The 23399-nt window shown below is 40.6% G+C and overlaps 2 long non-coding RNA genes across 2 annotated transcripts in view; both read left to right on the top strand.

Moving 5' to 3' along the window:
- Positions 1 to 23399, top strand: part of LOC130541527 (uncharacterized) — a 158549-nt gene that overhangs the window by 107054 nt on the left and 28096 nt on the right. The gene's annotated exons all lie outside the window — the stretch shown is intronic.
- On the top strand, positions 15738 to 20965 carry LOC130541528 (uncharacterized). The gene is made up of 2 exons (XR_008955586.1): positions 15738 to 15859; positions 18523 to 20965. It is a non-coding gene; the product is annotated as an uncharacterized LOC130541528 (long non-coding RNA).

Here is a 23399-nt window from a genome sequence, read left to right as displayed (position 1 = left end):
TTGTGAGTAACGACCAAATTCATACAATCTACTATAAATATATTTTCGTCTGTGTATATACATATATGTGTATATATGAGAATATTAATATAAATTACACATGTATGTATGTTAAATGCACTGCAAAAAATACATTCTCTCTCCATATTTGTATGTATGTACATATGACCACTCTCTGACCCCTAAAAATGAGGCAGTTAAAGAATATTTGATGACAAAGAGAAATATTAAAATATTAAGTTGAAAAAGTTTTGGAAACAATATCATATAGTATAATCCCATTTTGGAAAATTTATATGTACACATATATATAAAACATGTGTAGAAAAAATGAGGATATATAACAGTATGTGACCAGTGGTTATGTCCATGCGGTGGAATTATTGGTGATTTGTTTTCTTTCTGCTTTTTTTTTTGCGTTTCTTCAATAAACATGTATTATTTTTATAGTCAGAAAAAGATCCCATGACAAATGTTATCTTTAGGAAATAAAATCGAAAAAACCTGGTCTTTTCTATGGCCTCTGCTCAGTAAGCTGCCCTAGCCTTGCAGCTTTTGCAGTGAGAACTCACAGTTTCCTTGACTGGTCTGGCAAAGGCTAAAGAGAGAAACCTCCAGCAAGTTGGCAGAGCTCAAAGAGTTACCTGCACAGCACTGCCTTGTCGGAGGAAGAAGTAGGGGCCTCATAGCCTTTAGGCTCTGTATTTGAAGGTAGAGGCATCCCTGAAGCCAGGAGGTGAAGCTCCAAAGAGCCCCACTCTTGGCAGATGCCCTGTTGTTGCCATGTTAAAAGTCTTAATAATTTTTTTTTTTTTTGAGACGGAGTTTTGCTCTTGTTGCCTAGGCTGGGGTACAATGCTGCAATCTCAGCCCACTGCAACCTGCAACTCCTGGGTTCAAGTGATTCTCCTGCCTCAGCCTCCTGAGTAGCTGGGATTACAGGCGTGTGCCACCACACCTGGGCTAGTTTTCTTGTAGTTTTAGTAGAGACAGGGTTTCACCATGTTGTCCAGGCTGGTCTAGAACTCCTGACTTCAGGTGATCCACCTGCCTTGGCCAAAGTGCTGGGATTACAGGTGTAAGCCACCACGCCTGGCCAAAAGTTTTAATAATTTTTGAACAAGGAGATTTGCATTTTCATTTTTCACTGGGATCTGCAAATTACGTAGCTGGTATTGTCTGACACTCTGACCTCTCAAAGCAGAGTCAAAGAAAAACATGAAGAATAAAACAGCACTGCTTTGAATGTCTGGTCTTCAGGAACATCACCCAAGTTGAGTTAACCTGGAAAATTTTCTTTCCTTCATAGAATTTCACACCATTTCTCTTTATTAAAAACACAACGCAAACAATCTCAACAGTGCTGGAGGCTGGCACTGACATTCACTCAGCTCAGTGATGTCGTTTCTCTAGAGTGTGGCTCTGCAGGGGTACTTCTTGGCCAAGTACCCTTCTCATGGGGCCGGCTGTGGCATGCGTGCATCCCTTCTTTCAAAGATGCAGACATTTCCGAGCTGCTCTGGTGTTGGCAGACCCTGGGAAAGACTGTCCTATTCGCCAAGCTCTTGGCCCGAGAACGTGTACCCTAAGATAATGTTTTTTGTTTTTCTAACTCAACTCCAAAAAGTACAATCAATAAAATTTACCTGCCTTGTTGGGTTGGTGCACTTCTAAAAAGGAAGAAGAAGAAGAAGAAGAAGAGGAAGAGGAGGAAGAGGAGGAAGAAAAGGAAGAGGAAGAGGAAGAAGAAGAGGAGGAAGAGGAAGAGGAAGAGGAGTCTGCATTTCATTCTGAATGCCTTTTAAGGAAACCAAAAATTTGAAACAGGAGACAAACAGGATCATTACTGACTTTTCAAGCGTTTGAAAGAAAGAGGCAGAAAATCATTAGTAAAGTCTCCTCCATGTCTGCTGATATTTTTGGTTTGCAAAATGTTGAAAACTGTATTTTCAATGGAAAACATAAATATTTTAATAAATCGATCATATATAAATATTTCATTTATGGAATACAATGAAAGCCTGCAGTGTGCTACACATTGCACGCGTTGCCTCCTGATGCTGGGGTGCGACTCTGTTTTAGCCATTCCCGAGGCCCTTGGGGTCCGCGTGAGCCTCCCGTGGCTGCCCTCTGCCTGCATTCCTTGCTGAGCTGCCGGCTTGTCATCTCCACGTGGGTTAACCCAGCTCCGGCACGCTGGCCTCATCGCAGCCTGCCCTGATTAATCTTGGTCTCACTCGACCCTGTCCCAGAAATGGCTTCTCTTATTACAAAGTATCATCCTACCTCAGCTGTTGAAACCTGGTCATTTCGCACCTGCTTCGATGAATTCTGAGCGACTTGTGTTTTTGATGAGCTGCTCACTTCATAAATTCACCCCTCTCCAGTTATCAGCACTTGGTCACCGCCTGAGTGTGTCCTCGCTCAGCCTTCTCAGCAGCACCAGGAAGAGGCCTCTTTGAAAGCCTCTGCTTGCATTAAGATTCCCAACTAATGACTTTAAGTCTGTCTGAAAACTTGAAATACCTAATTGACAGAGGATAAAACTTAGATCCACAACTTGACTCGACAGACACCAGTCTTTCCGTCATTGTCCCACATACCAGCAAGCGATCTGGAGCAGATAAAACGTAGAATTGAACATTTTCCTCAAATTAAAGTAAAAATATGGCTTACCTTCTGACCCTTGCGTAGGCATTTGTTTGTTTGTTTTTTTCTTTCATGAAATCACTGCCTACGTTTTCTTTTCCCTCTATGGATTTTTCAACACCATTAATTGCTGGAAATACCAAAATGCCAGGAGCTCCAGGGCACTTCTGGCATTTTAGGGCCAGCTCAGACCAGGAAATACTTCGAGTTTGGTTAGGGAACCTGATCGCTCGAGGTTTCCAGCCCAGATAGTTTTGGTATCCGAACCCTCACCAGCATTGCTGAGACAATGCAGCCTTCCTCCCTTTGTCTCTTGCTGAAAAATGATCCTCTCAGGTCTGATTCAAAGGGATCAGTATCAACTCTTCTCTCTAGAGGAGCTTTGGCAGTCTATGTGGTTTGTGGTATCTGATTACTGGTGTGTGTTTATAGGTGGGCGTCTGAGTGTGTGTGTTCATTATGTACTGAGAGTGTTCAAGATCTTGCAAATAATAAACTCACTAGGTTTACACCCACAACCCCAGTGGAGCGTTCAAAAGGCAGGCAGTCACCCAAGCCGGCTCTTCTGTGATTCACAACCCCAGCGATCAACAGTTTGAGAACTCCTTTCCTACCCCTCAGGTGTCTTTTCCAGCTCCTTCCAGAGAAAACTGGAAAGGCTCAGACTCACACCTTGGGTAGAAAATGCCAAGCCTGGGAAAAACTCAGTCCCGAGTGTCTGTCTTCCCAAGCAAGCCCCGGACAGGGACCAGCCCCAGAAGCACCTCCAGGCTTAATCTCCCCATCCTGGCTGTACTCTTAGCCCTCACTCTGCGGCCTCGCCTCACCGCCGATGGAAGGAGGTGCACACTGATTAGGGCTCATAGTCATCACCGGGATCTGCTTCCTTTGTTTCAATCCAGGCTTCCAACTCTTGACTCTGTCCACTTAGGATCCTTTGAGGACTTGCCTTTATGAGCTACAGTGCGGTCCATCTGTGGGATTTTAGCTCAGAGTTGCCTCACTGTCTCCTCTTCCCTCTGGGGACTCAGAACCCACCCTCGGCTGCAGCTGCTGGGATGGGATTTTGATCACTTGGATTTTGATCACTTAGGTGGGATTCAGAAAAAGGAATTTGCTCCTTCTTCAACATGAGAAATAACCATCCTCCTATTGCTGCTGCCACCACTGTTGGCTCTGGGCTTTGGAGACTTTGCCCTCCTGGAAACAGCTGCCCAGCTAGCTTCTGCCCCCAACTGTGGCCCTTCCCAGAGTTCCCTCTCCAGGAGGAGCCACCTAATACCATCCCTTGGGGTTCACCAAGTCAGAGGTGGTCAGCACCGCAGTACCTGCCTTTGCCTCCATGGCCCCAAAGGAGCTAAGCTGGGGGGACAACACCCATAGTTCTTCCCAACCCTGCCGGGTAGAATCAGCCAGCATCTCGGTCTTCCCCTTGGCTTCTCCACCCAAGTCCCAGTGTCACATGGTGGATCTTTCATTTTCATTCACCCAAAGAGCCACAGTTCAAGTCCTCTTGTAGGGGCTCAGCTCAATATAATGAGCACAACAGGTTCACACCTTAAACTAGGCCTGGTGTGTATACCCTGACCCATTTCAAATAAGTTCAGGGTTCTTGCCTCTAGGAGAGTAGGAGAACTGCTGCCTATTCTCTACAAAATTATTGTTTCTTCCTTGCTAGGCTGTTTCCCTAATTGGCCTCCCTTACTGCCGTAGCTGGGATATGCATGTAAGCAACCTCTGGGGCATACATCGCTGAGCTCTCCCACTCTTTTCTTCAGAAAAGGCTCAGACACATACTTCAGGCTTGACAGCAGAGATTCTCATGTGTCACAGCGCAGCACACTCACCTTGTCCCTCATTATACATGCATATTCCTTTATTCCATTCCTAGACGTTCCAATATGGTGGCTTTGACTTGGGCAGGGTGTCTTGATAATTAGCAAGCCACTCCCTCACCCAGGTGATTCTGATGCAGGTGGCTCGTAGACATCATTTTGAGAAATGAGGCTTTACAGTCTTTGGATTACATCCTGGTTAAAAATAAATAATTACCAGGTAGTATTATTATCAAAATGATAAGTAGTTATGACATCCTGAGTTCCTGTGTTAATTGCCACTTTGGAGAAGTCTGAAATTCTTTTGGCTGAACTGCTATTATCTCTGCACTTGGATCTATGAATCCTGGGACTCTAGAGAGGAGACCAAAAAGGTAGTAAGTGGTTAAAACCTGGCTACATGGATGAAATGAAATATTATCACATCATGCAAAAATGACAGACTATTTTTTCAAGGTATGTTTGGGGTTATCTGCATTGAGTGTACAAAACAGGCACTTTAAAATCTCCCGAAGAGAGGACATCAAAGAGATGAATGGTCATCTTCCAGTTCTACTGAAACTGTGATGAAGAAGCAACTGGTCAAGACCTGCCATTTGTATTAACATCTCATGGGTGATACAGACAGTGACAAGTGTTTTTGAGGATGTGGAGAAATTGGAGCCTTCATATATCACTGATGGGAATGTAAAACAGTGTGGGTGGCGTGGAAAACAGCCTGGCAGGTCCTCAAAATGATAATCGCAGATTTACCACATAACCCAGAAATTCTACTCCGAGATGTCTACCCAAGATAGATGAAAAGGTATGTCCACACAAAGCCTTGTATGTGAATATTCATAGCAGCATTATTCATACTAGCCCTAAAGTCGAAACAACGCAAATGACCGCCAAGTGATGGATGGATAAACAAGATGTGATATACTGTACTATGGAATATTATTTGGCAATAAAAAGGAATGAAGTACTGATCTATGCTACAAGATGGAGAAACCTTTAAAACATTATGCTAATTTTAAAAGCCAATCACAAAAGACCTTCTGTTCTATGGTTCTATTTCTATGAAATGTCCAGAATAAGCAAATCTATAGAGACAGAAAGTAGATTAGTAGTTGCTTAGGGCTGTGATTGGTGGGGATAGAGAGTGATTATTAATGGTACATTTCTTTGGAGGGTGATGAAAATGTTCTAATAATAGATGATGGTGATGGCTGTGTAACTCCGAACATACTAAAAAAACATTTAATTTTATATTATACTTTAAATGGGTGAATTTTATAATGTATAAAATTACTTTAAATGAAATAAAGTAAAGCTACTTTTTTAAAAAGACACCATAGGTAGAAAAGAAATAGTCATCTCAATTGTAAGCCCAAAATAAAAAAATCACAAGGGCAGATCCTTTAAATTGTAAGTGTCGATTTGAGGTAGAGCCGCTCCTGGGGGCAGCTCTAAAACCTTGGTGCAAGGTTTTTATTTAATGGTGGTTAAAGATCCTGCCAAGCAATGCCAAGTTCACAGCTGGTCTAGGAGAGTGAGTTATCTGGTGACAGGTTTCCTGTACTGAGAGGCTCAATGTCTCTGAGTGCTTGGACCTCAGCGTCCCTGAGGGTAAGCACCCTCTGTAGCTTAAGCATACACTTTAGGGCAAAGTTTCAACAGTTCCATGCTGAGCTTAGAGACTTTCGCCTCTGACATGTTAGCTAAATCTGGCACAGGCAACAAGCCATGATCCAAAGAGGATCTTTGTGAAAACTACATTTCTTGTATAAAAACCTTTTCATTTTGAAAAATCGCTCCTTGTCCACCTGCATTTGTAACTTTATTTGGGTCAGTTGGCTGGAAAATGGATGGAATTTTTCAACATGATCATTTTACAGCTTGAAAGATAAACTTTTTTTTTTTGTTCTGCTTCAAATATTCCACTTGTTGCTAAGACTCTGCCAATGAAAGTTGAGCTTCACCTTTAGAATTATTTACACTGTCTTCTATAATTCACTCTGGGTATTGTCATAACCTTAGACATGGAACCTCTAATTCAGCAACTTCATACTCGAGTTGTAACAACCTATTTTTGTTCCATCTCATGATATTTCCCTACTCCTTTTCGAAGAACCTGAAAGAAGAGTCTAACTTCTTAGCGTCAGCCTTATTGCCAGGCTGTGACTTTTGCTGACAACATTTTATTTTAATTTGATTAATTAAAAATGAAATACTATTGCTGAATGGGATGTTAGGGAGCTCATGGTTTGATACCTTCATCCTACAGATCAGGGCAAGGCTTCTTTGGAAGGTTGTGACCAAGTCACAGAGTTATTTATTTCAGATCTTGGTTTGCTCATCTTTAAAATGGGATAGATAACATTTTCCCCTTAGTATTGCTTCATTCATAAAATTGTTATAAGGATAAAATAAGATAATCTTTGTGGGTGTGTTTTGAAAAAACTGTCTAGGGAAATAGTATTTTTAATAAACACATGCAAAGTCAATTTTATTCTGAGAAGGTTATTATCTCCTCTCAGAAAAACTGAAATCCTAAGTGAAGTCACATCTTTAGAGTGGACACATATTGACCTAGTCTGAAAAATACTGTCTGATGAGAATAGAAGAGTTAAATCATTTTTTTTCATGTCCAGGAGGGAAGCTATATTTAATACACTGTGTCCACATATCTTTTAAATATTCATCAGCTTTGTAATTTTTAAATTAGACTAGTGTATAAGGATTGGAGTATTGAGGGTAAAAGTTTGATTTTACCTTCAAAGTAAAGGTAAAATGATTTCCTAAATAGGAAGAAGAAGGCTTCAAGTGAAATTATGTTGCTACATCACCAATATGAGAGTTTCTTAAATCAGCCACAGGAAAGGTGTTGAGAGAAGGAGCAAGTTGATTTCAAAAAATGATACTGGAAAACTGGAAATAGATGTAGATTGCTGACCAACAGGGGAAGGTAGGAAGATTTAGATGTGCTTGGTTTTGACTTGAATTGAGACAATGTTTCTAGGATTCTGTGATATTATGGCAGCAATGACAGATTTCCAAGGCAAGGCAATCATCTAAATTGTGTCAAAGGCACCCATAACTATGTGGGGTGATGTGTCTTAGGAGCGAAATCAGGCTGAAGAACTTTAGAAATACACAAAGGGACTTCCAGATAGAAAGCACATGGAATTAAATTGAATGCAGCTAAGACCGATACATCCTTAAAAAGAAAAAGCCACATACTCCTGTCATGCTCACTGATGCTAGTTTGCCTTAGAGGACCAAGCAGGACTCAGAATGAACTGCAACTTTGCTTCCAACTAGGAGAGATAAATGCATTTGCACTGATAGATTTTCTGCAAAGTTGAGTGAGTTTTAGGACTAGACTGTTCTCTTTATATTAAAGCTCACAACTAAAAATGTTTTCTGTTCAGTTTAAGTGAAGAAAAAACTTGGAGGTGCCTGCACACCCCATCCTCTGAGAATGTCTCCTCTCCTCATCCTTAGGGTGGGCTCCTGTGCCATCTTTATGGTGTAACTTCTCCCTCACAGTCAAAGCTGGATGGACCTCTGGTGGACATCCAGCCCAGGCTGAACCAATCAAATCTTTTTGACTCAGAATGCAGAATCAGGAATCTAAGATATTGGCCAGATCTTGCTGAAGTTTTGAGCCAGACTGTAATGCAAAATTGGGCCTTTGGTAGTCATATGCTTGGAGGAGCAGAGAGGCGTAATCAGGAAAGAAAAAACAGGATACAGATGTGCAGGCGAAAGCAGAAACAAGAAGCTGTGAGCTCCTAGAGAGATGGGGAAACTGACGGGTTCTGACAGCTTTACAGTTTCTAGTCTAATTCTTTGTGAGGTGCAGTTAAACTTCCTGGCCTGAGATGCACACATTTGCTTAAGCTAGTTGTGGTGGGTATTTATTATCTTCAGCTTAACAAGCCTCAGTGAAAATCTCACAGACATTGTAAAAGGGAAAATAATGGATTGTTCTTTTTTTGTTATAAAATATCCTTCTTGGTAGGATAATTTTTCTTAAGTATTTTATTTTAGGAAACCTTAACTATGACACGTTTTTTAAAATGCCATTTGGATATCACTCACATTATTACACACAAATGCCACTCTAGCCAGGAAGGATACAAATTCTAGCATTGTAGTTGCTCACTAAATAGCTGTTAAATGAATGTTTCTTAGATAGATATTTACTAACTATTCCAGTACTGAGCTAAGTCACATATTAATCCTATGTTTCCAGAATTAATGATTAGTGTCCTTGGAAGACTGTTGTGTCTTTCATCAAAACACAAATGAAACATTTTTAATGGATTTGCTAGAACACGTGGCCTACGTATGCCATGTAGTTATATTTGTATTATTTCCATATAAGAGAGATTTATTGCCTCATAATAGCAATTAGGAGAGGAAAAGTGGTGTTGGGTCTTTGAAGACAGTTTATAGAAAGAAGCAGTGGTTGAATTTTCTACATGTGGTAAATTTAGTGGAAAATTTATTCATTTCCATTGCTGAGATGCCGTGTAGATGGCCAAATGTAAGGTTAAAATTCTTTTCCTCCATTTTAGAGTTAGACCGGGAATCAAATCTTGCTCAGTGCCTGGGGAGATGAATTTAATACCTCTCTAAATTGCACGACATCATTTTCAGAAGTACCTTGAAACTGTTTGTGAACATGCTAATAAGAATGACCTCAACTGCCCAGGAGGAGGGAAGAAGTTGATCTCTATTGGAGACCTTCGCATTAAGGAGTGATTCTACCTGAGGTTGATTTCTAGGGGCCCTAAAGGACACAGGTGGGTTTCATTGCCCTCAGCTGACCATCCAGGCTGAGTAGTCCAGCTGGTTGATGGGATAAACGGTGGTCTTGGTTGTTCCCACATTAGCTACGCATAGCCTTTTGGTCTAGAAACTTTCTGAAAGTTAATTTGGCAAGAGATATTTCCTGAAATAGCCCATTGCAGTGGCCCATTTTGAGCCCCAAATTGATGTTGAAATAACTTATATGATTTTATAAGGATAGGTACTTTATATTTTCTAAAGCCATAGGACATCTGAAGGTTTTCCTTATGCCTGGATTTATGTAAGAAATTGTTGGCTGAGTGCAGTGGCTCATGTCTGTAATCCCAGTACTTTGGGAGGCCGAGGCAGGCAGATGCCTGAGCTCGGGAATTCGAAACCAGCCTGGGCAACATGGCGAAACTCTGTCTCTATTAAAAATACAAAAAATTAGCCAGTCGTGGTGGTGGGCGCCTGTAGTCCCAGCTACTTGGGATGCTGAAGCAGGAGAATCACTTGAACTCAGGAGGCAGAGGTTGCAGTGAGCCGAGATTGCACCACTACACTCCAGCCTGGGTGACAGAGCAAGACTCCAAATCAAAAAAAAGAAAAAAAGAAAAAGAAAAAAGAAATTGTTGTGTGATTTTCATGAGCAATGTTATTCCTGTTAAATAAAATTCAATGTAAGTAACATTCAAAATAAGAAGAGTGTAATGGGTTACTTTAAAGACTTGAAGGAAAATCACAGACGAAGGTAGTTCATTTTGCTTTTTTTCTAAGATGCAGAGTCAAATTTTCATTTGGTCCAGCAAATTGCCAGATAAATAAGTCTGTATTTTGTCACTAGTCATGGCCGCAGAGATGTTTATGAAAAGCACGGACAATCTTCCTGATCTGTATCAGGAAATGTGTTCAGCTACAAGTAACAAAAGCCCCAAACAGTGGATTACGCGAATTAGGGTTTTTATTTTTCTCACCTTTCCAGAAGTCCAGAGATCAATGGCTAATGGTTTTGCCTCAGTGGCTTACAGATACCAAGGCCAAGGTACCTGGGAAAATCTGGGAAGAGCAAAGAGGGAAATGATGCAGGCCTGCTAGGTCTGCCCTTCTGTAAGGCCCACCCACAAAACTTCTGCTCACATTTTGTGGGTCCGAACTCTGTCTGCAGAAGGTGCTGGCTTTTAGCGGGACACATTACACCTCCCAACAATGTTAAAGTCTGTCAGAAAGAGGGGCAGGTGACCAGCTGGTCTGCCCCAATATCACGGCAAACTAAAGACAAGGACGGTGTCCTCAACACCTCTGGAAATGAACATCTTGCTATGGACGGATCCATCTGAATATATCTCAAACTTGCTTAAATCTATTTATATTTTTAGCCAGTCTACATTTTTGAGGGAGCAGTCAACAATGTTAGAAACAAACAAACAAACAAACTCAAAAGTGTTTATTTTCAAGTTAACCTTTCCCATAGAAGATAAAGAAGAGCTCAGCGGGCAGACAGTTGCTAAACATCACTGTTTGGGTGTTCCCCACTCTCTCCTAAAGAGCAACGTGGGAATTGCTAATACTTGGAGACTCCCTCCTTTCCCTACTCATCATTCCTCCATACGCATACATGTATTCAGGCCAGTCACGTAGACCAAGCTTCCATCAAGCCCCACTGTGCACCAGTGTACTGTGTGTGAGTGTGTATATATCTACATTATATATGTTATTTTCTCTATATTATGTTTTTTGCATCTTAAAAACCCTTTCTGCCTGGAGAGAGACTGCCTCTCTCTGGGCTAGCCAATTCTTAGAGATAGCAAAGGGCTCCGAGGGGAGTATGTCCTTGATATGCAAGCTAAGCAATCTAGAGTCATCCTCCTCTATTTGGCCCAGCCACCCCAGGAGGCAATATAGCCTTGCTAAAGTTAAGCTCAGATATGGAATTATCTGTGTTGCAGTGGAAATGGTTAAGTTGCAACATAAATCGTTGGCTCATCTGAACTCTTGGGTGAGTTGGCTGTACTTTGGGATGAGATGAAGTGTTTTTTTTTTTTTAAACCAAGCCTTCACTGCTTCCACATGGAAGGCACCATATGGGTAGAAGGTGCCCAGTGCAAAGGATGGGCATTCTGGCTGATGAGTAGTTCTTCCAGAACAATATGGGGCTCCTGCCCTGTCCTGGGTGAGGCATATGACTTGTGCTACTTCTCCAGTAGCTGTGAAGAACTTCCATTCCAATATTCATATTCACATTGCAAATCTATTTGAGTTCTGCTGTGAGTCTGGGCACCATAAAAACAGGGAAGAGCAATCTGTGATAGCAGCACCACTAGGGACAGCCTCCAGCTGTTTGTGGCATATAGGAACATTCGAGAGGGAGGACACACTCAATAAATCTTAGTAATGAGTTGAAAGTTGCCCACCTCCTTCCAAAAGTCTTTGAGTTGCATCTGCTCTACATTTCTACCTCCTTCCTCTTTCTCTATTTCCTTTCTGCCTAGAGGCTTCCATTATCCTGAGCTTTGCTATAAAATCATCAAAGGTTCATAGTTACTCTAGGCTGGGCCGATGTTCCTCTGATGTACTGTACTGTGTTCTCTGAATTGTAAAATATGTTCATGATTAACTCAAAACTAGACTGAAAGTACCTATGATTGGGGGAAAAATAAAAGGTCATTTCTTAAAAGGGTAGCTGGAGGCTGGATGGGAGAATGCTGTGACAAGGGGCTATGGGGAGGAAAACTCTCCCAAGGTGCGAAGAGCCCCTGAGGCAGGGGTCGAGAGATGGGAGGGACAGCTGGGCATGCCCTCAGTCAGAAATGCCCAAGGCGGTGTCTGAGCACTGTGCTTCCTGACGTCCCTACATGTCCCCCTAGATCCTGAGGACTAGAAGCTGCTATATATGCTGCCTGCCTCAGAAAAGTGATGCCAGGTATTGCTATTGCTATTGAAGTGCTTATGATTATGTTAGAACTTGACTTTTGGGCTGAGACCTCTGGAGTTGTGTGTGGTGGGCATGATGGAAAGAAGGGGATGCAATCCTATCATTTCTCATAAGATCAAGAAAAGCATCTGTGTAACAGAAAGATAACGTGAGCCACATGGCTCATCTTCATTCTTCTAGTAGCCCTATTAAGAACCTAAAAAGATATGGGTGAAATAAATTTTAATAATGTAGTTATTTATCCCTATATAGCCAAAATATTATTTTAACATGTAATCAATATAAAATGTTAAGGAGATACTTTGTAAATGTTTTGGGTACAAAATCTTCAAAATCTGCTGTGTATGTTGTACTCAGAGCACACTGTAATTTAGACCAGCTACATTTCAAGTGTTCAGTAGCCACACGTGGCTGGTGGCTCCTGTATTGATCAGAACCACTCTAGGAAGATCCATTGCTTCAACATATCACGGCTGCTTTCATCCATCTTCGCCCTGCCTCTCTCTCTCTGACCATTCTGTAACCTCTCCCTTCCATTCTTCTTTCTACTTGCCCCCATTTTCCCTAACTCCTTTCCCAGTACTCCCCAATCTTTCTTTGCTCCTTTTCTTTCTTATGTCAGTGACTTTTTCACTAGATAGTAGAGCCAGAAAGAAAGGAAAAAAAAGAGCTTACTTTTGTGCTAGAATAGAAGAGATACAGGAGCAAACAGTATGTAGTTCTAGCCCAAACCATACCAAATCAAGTTCCAGGAAGAAATAACATTTCTAAGTAAATTTTGTTTGGAAAGGAGGTCATTAAATTAATTTAATTCATAATAAAATAAGAAACACTAACTATTCTCTATGATTTAATGACTCTATGCACACGTGTATCAAATTTTCCAGCAGTAGCCATACCAGATTTCTTTCAGTGGCATAGAATCTATTTAATTGCTTGATCTTTGTAAACTAGCATCCAAGCTCATGCAGAATGTGTGGGAAGCATTCTCAGATGCTACTCTTCTCTTTGCCACTGAAAGCCTCGCCGACTCATATCCCTGTTTCTCAGAAACAGGAATAAGGAGATACAGTCACACACTGCATAATGATGCTTTGCCCAGTGATGGTCCACATGTAGGACGGTGGTCTCATATGAAAAAACCAGTAGGGAACAGTGGCATGTGCCTGTAATCCCAGCTACTCAGGAGACTAACATGGGAGGATCACTTGAGCTCAGAAGTTTGAGGCTACAATGAGCCACAACTGTGCCACCGCACTCCAGCCTGGGTGACAGAGCAAAACTCTGTCTCAAAAAGAAAAAAAAAGAAAGAAAAAGAAAGTCTAGCACAACTATTATGCATTGTACATGTACATAATACTTAAAAATGATAATAAACAACGTTACTGACTTATACATACTTTTCATCACTATTTTAGAGTACTCCTTTTACTTATTAAAAAAAAAACTGTAAAACAGCCTCAGGAAGGTCCTTTAGGAGGTATTCCAGAAGAAGGCATTGTTATCATAGTAGACAACAGCTTCACGCATGTAACTGCCTCTGAAGACCTTCCAGTGGGACAAGATGTGGAAGTGGAAGACAGTGATATTGATGATCCTGACCCTGTGTAGGCCTAGGCTAATGTTTGCATTTGTGTCTTAGTTTTTAACAAAAAAGTTTAAAAAGTGAAAAAGAATTTAATAGAAAAAAGCTTATAAAGATATAAAGAAAGAAAATATTTTTGTACAGCTGTACAATGAATTCGTATTTTAAACTAAATGTTATTACAAAAGAGTCAAAAAGTTAAAAAAATTAAAAAGTTTATAAAGTAAAAAGTTTCAGTAAGCTAAGCGTAATTTATTATTGAAGAAAGAAAAAAATTTTAAATAAATTTAGTGTAGCCTAAGTGTCCAGTGTTTATAAAGTCTACGGTTGTGTACAGTAATGTCCTAGGCCTTCACATTCACTCACAACTCACTCACTCACTCACCCAGAACATCTTCCAGGCCTGCAAGCTCCGATCACGGTAAGTGCCCTATACAAGGGTACCCGTTTTAATGTTTTATACTGTATTTTTACTGTATCTTTTCCATGTTTAGATTCAAAAATGCTTACCATTGTGTTATAATTGCCTACAATATTGAGTACAGTAACATGCTGTACAGGTTTGTAGGGTAGGAGCAATAGGCTACACCTTATATCCTGGGTGTATAGTAGGCTATACCATCTAGGTTTGTGTAAGTACACTATGATGTTCACACAAGGACAAAGTCGCCAAATGATGCATTTCAGAAGGAAGGTATCCCTGCCATTAAGTGACGTATGACAATAGTTTCTTTTCCCCTCTTCCCTCCTCTTTGATGTTGAAGAATGGCTTGGCAGAGCCTGGAGGTCAGTCACATAATGAAATGGTTGACTCCTAACTCTAAGATGTGGATTTCTTTGGTACAGAGAGCTGTTCTTCAAAGTCTTAAATATACAAGAATCCCAGCTTGGGCTCCCAGAGATATTAGGTGTTTTTCTCACCTCCTTATTTCCCTCTTGTTCAATAGTATTCACTATTCCATTGTGAAGTCTCCCCCAGGTCATTTTTGGTTGATTCTGGGCATCTTTCTTGAGCATCCCAGCTCTTCCCACTGGTTGGGATACACTAGGAGCTTTTCCAAAATTTGATCTTGGGCTCTGCTATACTGGCATGCTGCCTCAAACAGACAGTCCCTTGACTTACCATAAGTCAATTCCATTGTCCAGCTTCTTAAATAGAAATCATTTGGTCATTTTAATATTTTGACTGCTCATTCCTGCATTTATATATAATTATGCTTAGACTGCCTTTTTCTACCATGTGCAAATTCAACATGAAAACACTTCTCTCTTTAGCTTTAGCCTCACTGGCTATGCTGAGCCAAAGCTTTTGTTGTTTTCTGTCTAGCTTATCCACCACCCACTTCATTTGACCTTATAAACATGTTTAAATAGATTTCTCGGATAATGACCATTCTAGCTGGCAACTTCCCGTTTAGATATTATAGCAGGCACAGTGCAAATTAGAGGGCAGAGCAAAAGCACTAAGAATCATGAGACCCTGGATAAATATAGTAGACCTGCTCAGCCTCATAGGACAAGGCTGGGTTCTTACCCCAGTTTACCCACTGACTCAGGGGGTGACTCTGGGGAAGGCCGAGTAAAACAATCATTGGTTTCATCTACTGGTGACTCAGTCATGTTGATCTCGATAAATGGGGGCAAAAGAAGGAGTCTGCTGTCACGGAGACACCTCATTTCCATCCTGGGTATTTCACTGTTCCCTGGGTTGGCCTCTGAGTTCACTGGGAGGAAAACAAAGATGCCCTTTGTGCACTATTGAAGGCAGGCTGGGGCAACTGGCCGTATCAGCAATGAGAGGAATCTTTTAAAGGTTAGCAGATGGGCAAATAGGAAGAGCTGTTCAACCTGATATTAAAAGGTTGCGTTTCAAAGGTGGCTTTGTTCAATTCAGTGTTATCTCGCTTTAATATTTTCCACTGCTCTGCGATTTTGCTAATAGACCATTCCACCAGTGATGAGAGCATTCAGTGAGAGCCTGGTGTTCTGCTCAGTACCAAGTGCAGCACTTTCACATGCTTGATGCTCAATGAATGTTGAAGGAGAGAGTGAATGGATACAGAGCTGAATGAGTAGGTATGGTTACATTGTAAATGGCCTTGCTCACATTCTTTGACAGCAGCTTTCTTTGCTGACTTGATTTTCCAAATGTCAGAATTGTCAAATCTGAGCTTCTTCAAGTTTTCTTTCTTTTCCTGATTTCTAGAGTAAGGGTTGGTTTAGTAAGCATTTTCAGTGACTCTCTGACCATCTGATGGGTCTTTTAGATTCAGCTATTTGCAGGAGATCATACTTTTGTGACCTAGAAGGGAAATTTTTTTGGATAAATTTTCATGAGTCTTTATTAAATAAACTTAGCATATCCTCCTTCCTCATTCCATAGAAATAGATCTCCATACTTTCTGAGTTGGAATAAGGAAATGAAATAATATAATATATAAAGTTGTACAGTAATTTGATGAGCAACTAGATTAATTGTTCTTCAAAATGCAGAAAATAAACCTGTATACTAAAGGAAAAATGCAACTTGCAAAATAAATTACTGTATAAAAAAACTTAAACATTCATATTTTTCCCTTTGAGGGAGAAGAGGCAACTTCAAATGGGTGAATGACATCATTGTTGACTAGTTAATAAAATCATCTTATATAATATAGTTCTTATACACTTTTTTTGTTGTCCTGAATACCTTTATGTCCTGATAAAAATTGCTTGAGGCATGAGGAACAAGTGTTCGGTACTCTTTGAAGAGATGTGGTAACTAAGCATTGGGGGTTGGCCTTGTTGCCTAAGATCACACAGTTTGCAGCTGAACTGAAACTAGAAACCAGGGATGCTGGATCAGAGTCCAGTACTCTTTAGAATATTAGAAAGAAGGAAAGTCAGCTGGGTGCGGTGGCTCACACCTGTAATCTCAGCTCTTTGGGAAGCTGAGGCAGGCAGATCACTTGAGGTCAGGAGTTTGAGACCAGCCTGGCCAACATGGTGAAACCCCGTCTCTACTAAAAATACAAAAATTAGCCAGGAGTGCTGGCACATGCCTGTAATCCCAGCTACTTGGGAGGCTGAGGCAGGAGAAGTGCTTGAACCTGGGAGGCGGAGGTTGCAGTGAGCCGAGATCGGGCCATAGCATTCCAGCCTGGGCGAAGAAGCGAGACTCCATCTCAAAAAAGAAAGAAAGAAAGAAAGAAAGTCAGATGCACAAAATATGAATGGAAGAAGAGCTAATAATAATGAAATGTTTTTGGTAGGGTTTACCTCAATGAAAAGCAAAATCACCTCCACTATTTTCTCCCAATTGAATGAAATGTTCTAAGTATCAATCTAGGAGTTCCATAAAAACAAGGACTGTGCCTCCTTCAGATCTCCTGGATCTAACCCAATTTCTCATGTAGTAGGTCCTAAACACGTGCTTGATGAATGAATAGATAACTTTCCACAATGTCTTCTGTTGTTAGCTCCTTCTCTTATCCCTTAATAATCCTTTCACATATTTCCTCCCTCTGGGTGGACCATAAGTCAACTTCAAGATTAGACATGTGGCATAACATCATTGTGAATACATATTTATTGAGCACAGTGAGGAAGCAAGAGTTGAAGCAAGGGTTATATTTGTCTTCTTGGATTCCACTCCTTCATAAACAAAGAAAACACAACTAGTAGAACTTTTGGAGTTGAAGAGACTTTAGAGATCATGTAGTATATTTCCTTTAGCTGAAGTGCAAAGGTATGAAATGGCTAAGGAAGGCCTCATAAGGAGATGGGAGCAGTGCTGATATGAGATTGGCATCTCCCAAATTCCAGTCCCGTGTTTGTTCTAATGCACCACCTCTTGCCTTTCTAGTGCATGTGTATATGTGTATATATCTATATCCATATCCATATCTATAGCTATCTTGAAATGAGTTGGTCATTCTTGTCTAAATTTGAGTAACATCAAGGTCCCCGAAATTCAACAGAAAGGGTAACATATATTGCAAATGGTCTCTTTTCAATGAAATATGTTTTTGATTAGTATCTTTTCAACAGTTTTCATAAGCAGTATAAGAAATGAAGATGATCACAAAGCACTAGTTGGACATTCACTTTGAGTACTTGTCAATCATTAAGTGTTCATTCACATGCCATGATGGACTGTAGGGCACCCTGTTGGATGCTGGAGGAGTAGGGATAAGAAGAAGGATGAGGCAAAATCCCTGTCTTCAAGGATCATGCAGTTTGGAAAATTAATATTTACATAAAAATGAATAACATGAGTGTCCATCAAATGGTGGAAGTGCAGGTAATAGTGCTGCCATCTCACTGCATTAGGGAGGCCTTTCTGGAGGAGGATGTATTTATGCATATAAAGGATTGGCCAAGCTAAAACAAGTGAAGGAGACTACTTTGGTGGGTCAGGGATGCAGAGAAAATGACAAAATCAAATGCCAATAATTCTAATGGTTTTCAAGATTCCTTAAAGTATTTTGGCCATCGGTTTTCAAGTATAGACTATAATTTGCACTACGTATGTACTAATCCTACTGTATTTAGGTTTTAGCGTTGACTCTCACAAAACCATAATCTGAAAAGTTCTTGTGACAGGCATTGACAGCTATATAGAACAACCTTTGGCTAAAGGATGGACATCTCTGACCAGTAGTGTAGTGGCCACTTCTCTGCTCTTCTCACGTCCCCTCAGATCCATTGTGCCATGTTGGTGTGCCTTTCCCCTAGCTTCTCTGTGATTTTGTTTCTAGGTTCACCCTTGTGACTCTCTCAGAGGACTGCCCCGTTGTCTGCAAGCCTGAAAACCACAAGTGCCTAAGGGGTTGCATCCTCCCTGCACAGCCATTAGCCAATGACTGGCAAAGGAGAGGGAAAGCTCGGATCCATTGCCTCGTTTGGGAAAAACTCGGAGACATGATTCGCACTCTGGAGTTTTCCTGCAGGATCAGGCCTACATCCCCTTTCTGAAATTTCTCATAAACCACGGTCCCCTGCTTGGCTTTTTCCCCTTCCCTGCCCATCATCCATCTTCCTCTACTTCTCTCCTTCATTTCAGAATCTGCATCTGAGAAAACTGCCCTAAGATAAGGAATATGCCTATCTTCCAATTTGAGTTCTGTAAACAACAGCCAAGAGAGCAGGGGTGATGATACAGCTGAGCCACAATCAAGTTTCTTATTATTTTCCGGGCACAGAAGATTCCAGTCCACATCCTTTCTTCCTTTCATTCCCAAGATATAGCAATAGAAGTCTGAAGACGGTAAACTCTAATAACTGTTCCCTGAATAGAAAATAACAAGCCTTCCCCTCCATGCCTAACAGTCCCCAATACAATTGGTGTTCATAATATGCAGTTTGAAGACAATGATGACCAATGACCAAAGGCATAATCTGAATCACAGCCCTATATCAGTGCTCTGGACCCACACATCCTCTTGCTCACCCAGTGATGTTTACCAGGAGGCATCTTGCCAGAAAGGAAATCAGCTGTGGGGGCTATACAGTTCCAGGAGCCAGCCCATCAAGAAGGCATTTGTGAGTTTCAGGGCGTGGGGATACAGTGGAACAAAAGTGGTGTCTGTTTGCTTGCATCATGGAAGCAGCATTGGAAGAAATCACTCCTGACCAACTGATGCCAGTTGGTGGAGCCCAGATTTTTAAAACTAGCTGATTGCCCATCAAGAAGGATGTCCAAGGGATGAACCCACCAGCATGACTCTCTCCCTCCCTCTGTTTGATTTTTTCAGGAGTGCTACTCTGTGATAGGCTGCACTCATGTGATGATTACTGTATTGTGCATTTGCTGATTCTTATGATGTACAGACTTTCCAAAGCTCAGCTGCTTTATAATGTCCAAATTAATACCAACAGCATTTCTGGGAAGAGGAAGGGAACTACTGTGACATATGGACCAAATCTGATGATTCATGTAAAACTTATCAGTTACATTTTACCTCCTTTGTCCCCTTCTAGTCCTTTAAGAAATAAGAATCAATCATTGTCACATTGTCTAGTTATTTATGCTGTACTTACCCAAAAAGGTAAGTTTACATCTCATGAATTTTGACTTATTGAGAAGAAATCCAATCTCAGTCCTGGATTGAGACTGTTCTTGTTGTTAATTAATGAAAACTGAATTATAGATTGTTTTGTACAAAAAGTGTTATTGAAAGAAATGTCACACTAAAAGATATATCAAAAGCCTTGATAAAATTAAGATTCATTGTGTTTAGCATTAGTCTCATCCATCATTCTGGGAGAAGGCATATTAAAATCAACAAGGTTATTTTGACATAATTTACCCTTAGTGATTCTTCACAATTCCTCCAGGATGACAGATAGGACTTGGTAATCATAGCTGAAGAGGGTTCATCAATTCATAGTTAAATTAATGAATGAACAAAATATAATGTCATTCATCCATCCATTTATTCATCATCCTACTTAGTAACTCACTTTTTAACAATGCTTCCTAAAATGCTATGCACACTGTGAATTGGTTTTACAAGATTCTTTTAATCAAAGATGAAATTTATAACATAGAAACAGAAAACCAAATACTGCTTATTCTCACTTACAAGTGGGAGCTAAACACTGGGTACACACTGGCACAAAGATGGGAAAAACAGACACTGGGGACTACAGGAGGGGGTAGGAGGGGGACAAGGTTTGAAAAACTTCCTATTGGGAAGTTTACTCTCAGTAAGCTCATTACCTGGGTGATGGGTTCAATTGTACTCCAAACCTCAGCATCACACAATATACCCTTTAACAAACCTGCACATATACCCCAAGTCTAAAATAAAAGTTGAGAAAAAAGATGAAATTTAGTTCAGCCACAGTCTTACAGAAAATATCAAATTAATAAAGTCTAAAGTTATGAGATTTGACAGTTTTATAGTAGTTGACATCCATAGAATAGACAATCTGGACTTTACGTGATCTATGGGACATCTAGAGGATGTCCAACAGAAGAGAGGCTGCCTTTTCTGTGTACCTCTTTTAATAAGTAAGGACAGCTTCTTAGAACCCCCCAAACAGGCTTCTTTCTGAACCAATCACTGACATGAGAAATGGAACAGCTACTTAAGATTAATGAAGATTTGCTCTCTGAGTCATGTAAAGGAGGGGCGAAGACCTGAACAAAAAGTAAAGGAAGAGAGAAATGACTGGTGGCCAATAAACCAACAGTGTCTGCTTCAGCTACATTTCCAGGAGCCAGCTTCTTCTACAATGGTGAGAAGTGTGTTGAGGGGTCATGAGGTGACTTTTTGCAAGGGTGGCTATTGCTTGTAAGTGAAGACACGGGGGCCATAAGGTATGATTGATGGAGGAACATTCTCACCTTCCCCAAAGTACCTCACAAATGCATCTCCTGAAAAGTCCCACATTATGACTTTGGGTTACATTATTTTATCTGGAATTAAAATACCTATGAAAATGCATGTTTATAATTTTAGAGTGGGATAGCATAGTAAATAAACACTTTAGGATATTTTCTTCAGCAACTCTCTTTTAAGCGCCTAAGAGCAAGGCACTCTGCTAGGTGGGAGATGCAGGAATACCTCAAAGATAGCCCTCTATTCTGACAATCTATCAGTTTGAGTGAACTCTGTGCACAAGGACCATAGTGGAAAGTGATACCATCGAGATGTGGCTGACATTGGAGTTCAAAGGTGGGAACTATAACTTCTGAATGATGTAGAGGAAGAAAGGAGAATGGTGGAGAAGGTGGTGTTAGAGTGGGCCGTGAACGACTCTAAAATGCAGATACAGAAAAAGACAATCAAGGCAAAAGGGTTCCATGGAGGTGTGGAGAAGCACAGGAAGCATGCAGGGGAAACAGAAAGATCCCCTTTACTTGGAGCAAAATGATGGCAATCCATGGCTGATAAGATGAGAAACAACTCTTAGAGGCGCTTGATGCCAGGTTAAGGAGTTCAGAATTTGTTACAGATACAGAGAGGATCCTTCAAAGGTATTAGAAAAAGAAAGTGACTTTTGATCAGAATTGTTATTAGGGAAATTGTCTGGTTTTGATGGGGGAATAAATTGAATGGAAGCAGGTAATAATAGACTTTGGCAGTGGTAAGGGCAGTTATGTATCTACTAATTATTTGCAATGACTTAGAGGAGAGATAAAACATTTCAGGAAAAGTAGCATAGTCAGAGAAGTTTAGGTTCACACAAGTCATCTCCCTGTCTTGGATATCCAAGAGACAATGTAAGGCCACTAGGGCTCCCAAGGAGTTTCTGGTGGGGGCAGGGGTTAGACTGAAGTCCAACAGCAATGTTTGCCATGCTCGGCATTTGGCCCAGTGCAGAGATTTCTCCCAAGCACTGACAGGCTTTTTCTCATCCATGGACACTGGGGTTCCCAACCACTGTGTCTGTAGCCCCTGGTATTCCCTGAATTGGCACCAACCATTGCCTAAATGTTCCCCTTTGTTCTTAACTTCCTAAATGACTCATCAGATTCCTAGTTATGTTGTCTGAGTTGATTTGTGAAAACCTAATGTGACAGATGAGGCCTAATTCCCTTGGGGATTATTATTTCTCTAGGTAGTTTCCCATTATGGCAGTTTCAATTACATGTGTATTTCTGCCAACAATGCTTAGTTCTCTCTTTTGTACTTTAAAGATTCTTGATATCAGGTCCAGCCTTCTGGAATTCACTTCCCCAGCTCTTTTGACTATATTTGAGTAGAAGTTCTGGCAGGGAATTTTTATGAAGCCATGCTATATATGATAGATTCTAACTGAAGAGTGAGATGTGGAAGATATTGCAAAAGCTAAAGGTTGCTACTGGCTGCAGTAATGATGGGAAACCCGACAATTCAGCCAGCCTGCTAGGTAGATCCACCTTTATTAACCTGAATTATCTATCTACCTATCTATCTATCTACCTACCTACCTACCAATGAGCATTTCACAACTATAGGGCAAAGTTGCACCAAGAAGCCATTAGCAAATGTATTTATTCAATAACACAAAGAGTCCAAAGAAATAGAGTTACTAAAGTACAATTTAAAATTTTTTATTTTTTATCAGCATTCTCACCATTGTATAATCAAACAGAATTGTTTCAACCTAGTTGGCCTGTCAGGTTATCTTGATCAGCAAGGATTAATTCATTAGACCATATCCCTGTCTGTATGCAAGGAGAAATATAATTGTTAGGACATTCACGATTAGGACTGACTTTCATCTGGCATGCACTGGTAGAGCCTATCAGACAGCACCCATTCTCTTTACTGGTGGTGGTCCATGTAGTTAATAAATTGTTGGACTGTTACTCTTGCACAAATTGCTGAATTATAAATATAAAGAATTATAAAATAAGATTAAAATAGCCTGTTAAGGAAACCTAAACCCTCTGACTTTAATGCTTTCATGCTGATACATCCTGTGTCAGATATGACACCTATAGGTGATTTTACAACCACAGGTTATTAAGCACCAATGTACAGACCAAGGAGGAAAATAATGTAGTTATGAAAACTAAGTAGTATATTCAGAGGGTTCTTTGGCTTACAAAACATTCGTCTCAACAAGAGTTTACAGTTCAGAAAAATCAGAAAAGTTTCAGGAACAAAAGAAACATCTAGATTTTATATATTAATTTCCT

Source organism: Pan paniscus, chromosome 4 (genome assembly GCF_029289425.2).
Source record: "Pan paniscus chromosome 4, NHGRI_mPanPan1-v2.0_pri, whole genome shotgun sequence".
Classification (NCBI taxonomy): domain Eukaryota; kingdom Metazoa; phylum Chordata; class Mammalia; order Primates; family Hominidae; genus Pan; species Pan paniscus.
This window is presented reverse-complemented; position numbering and strand designations above follow the sequence as displayed.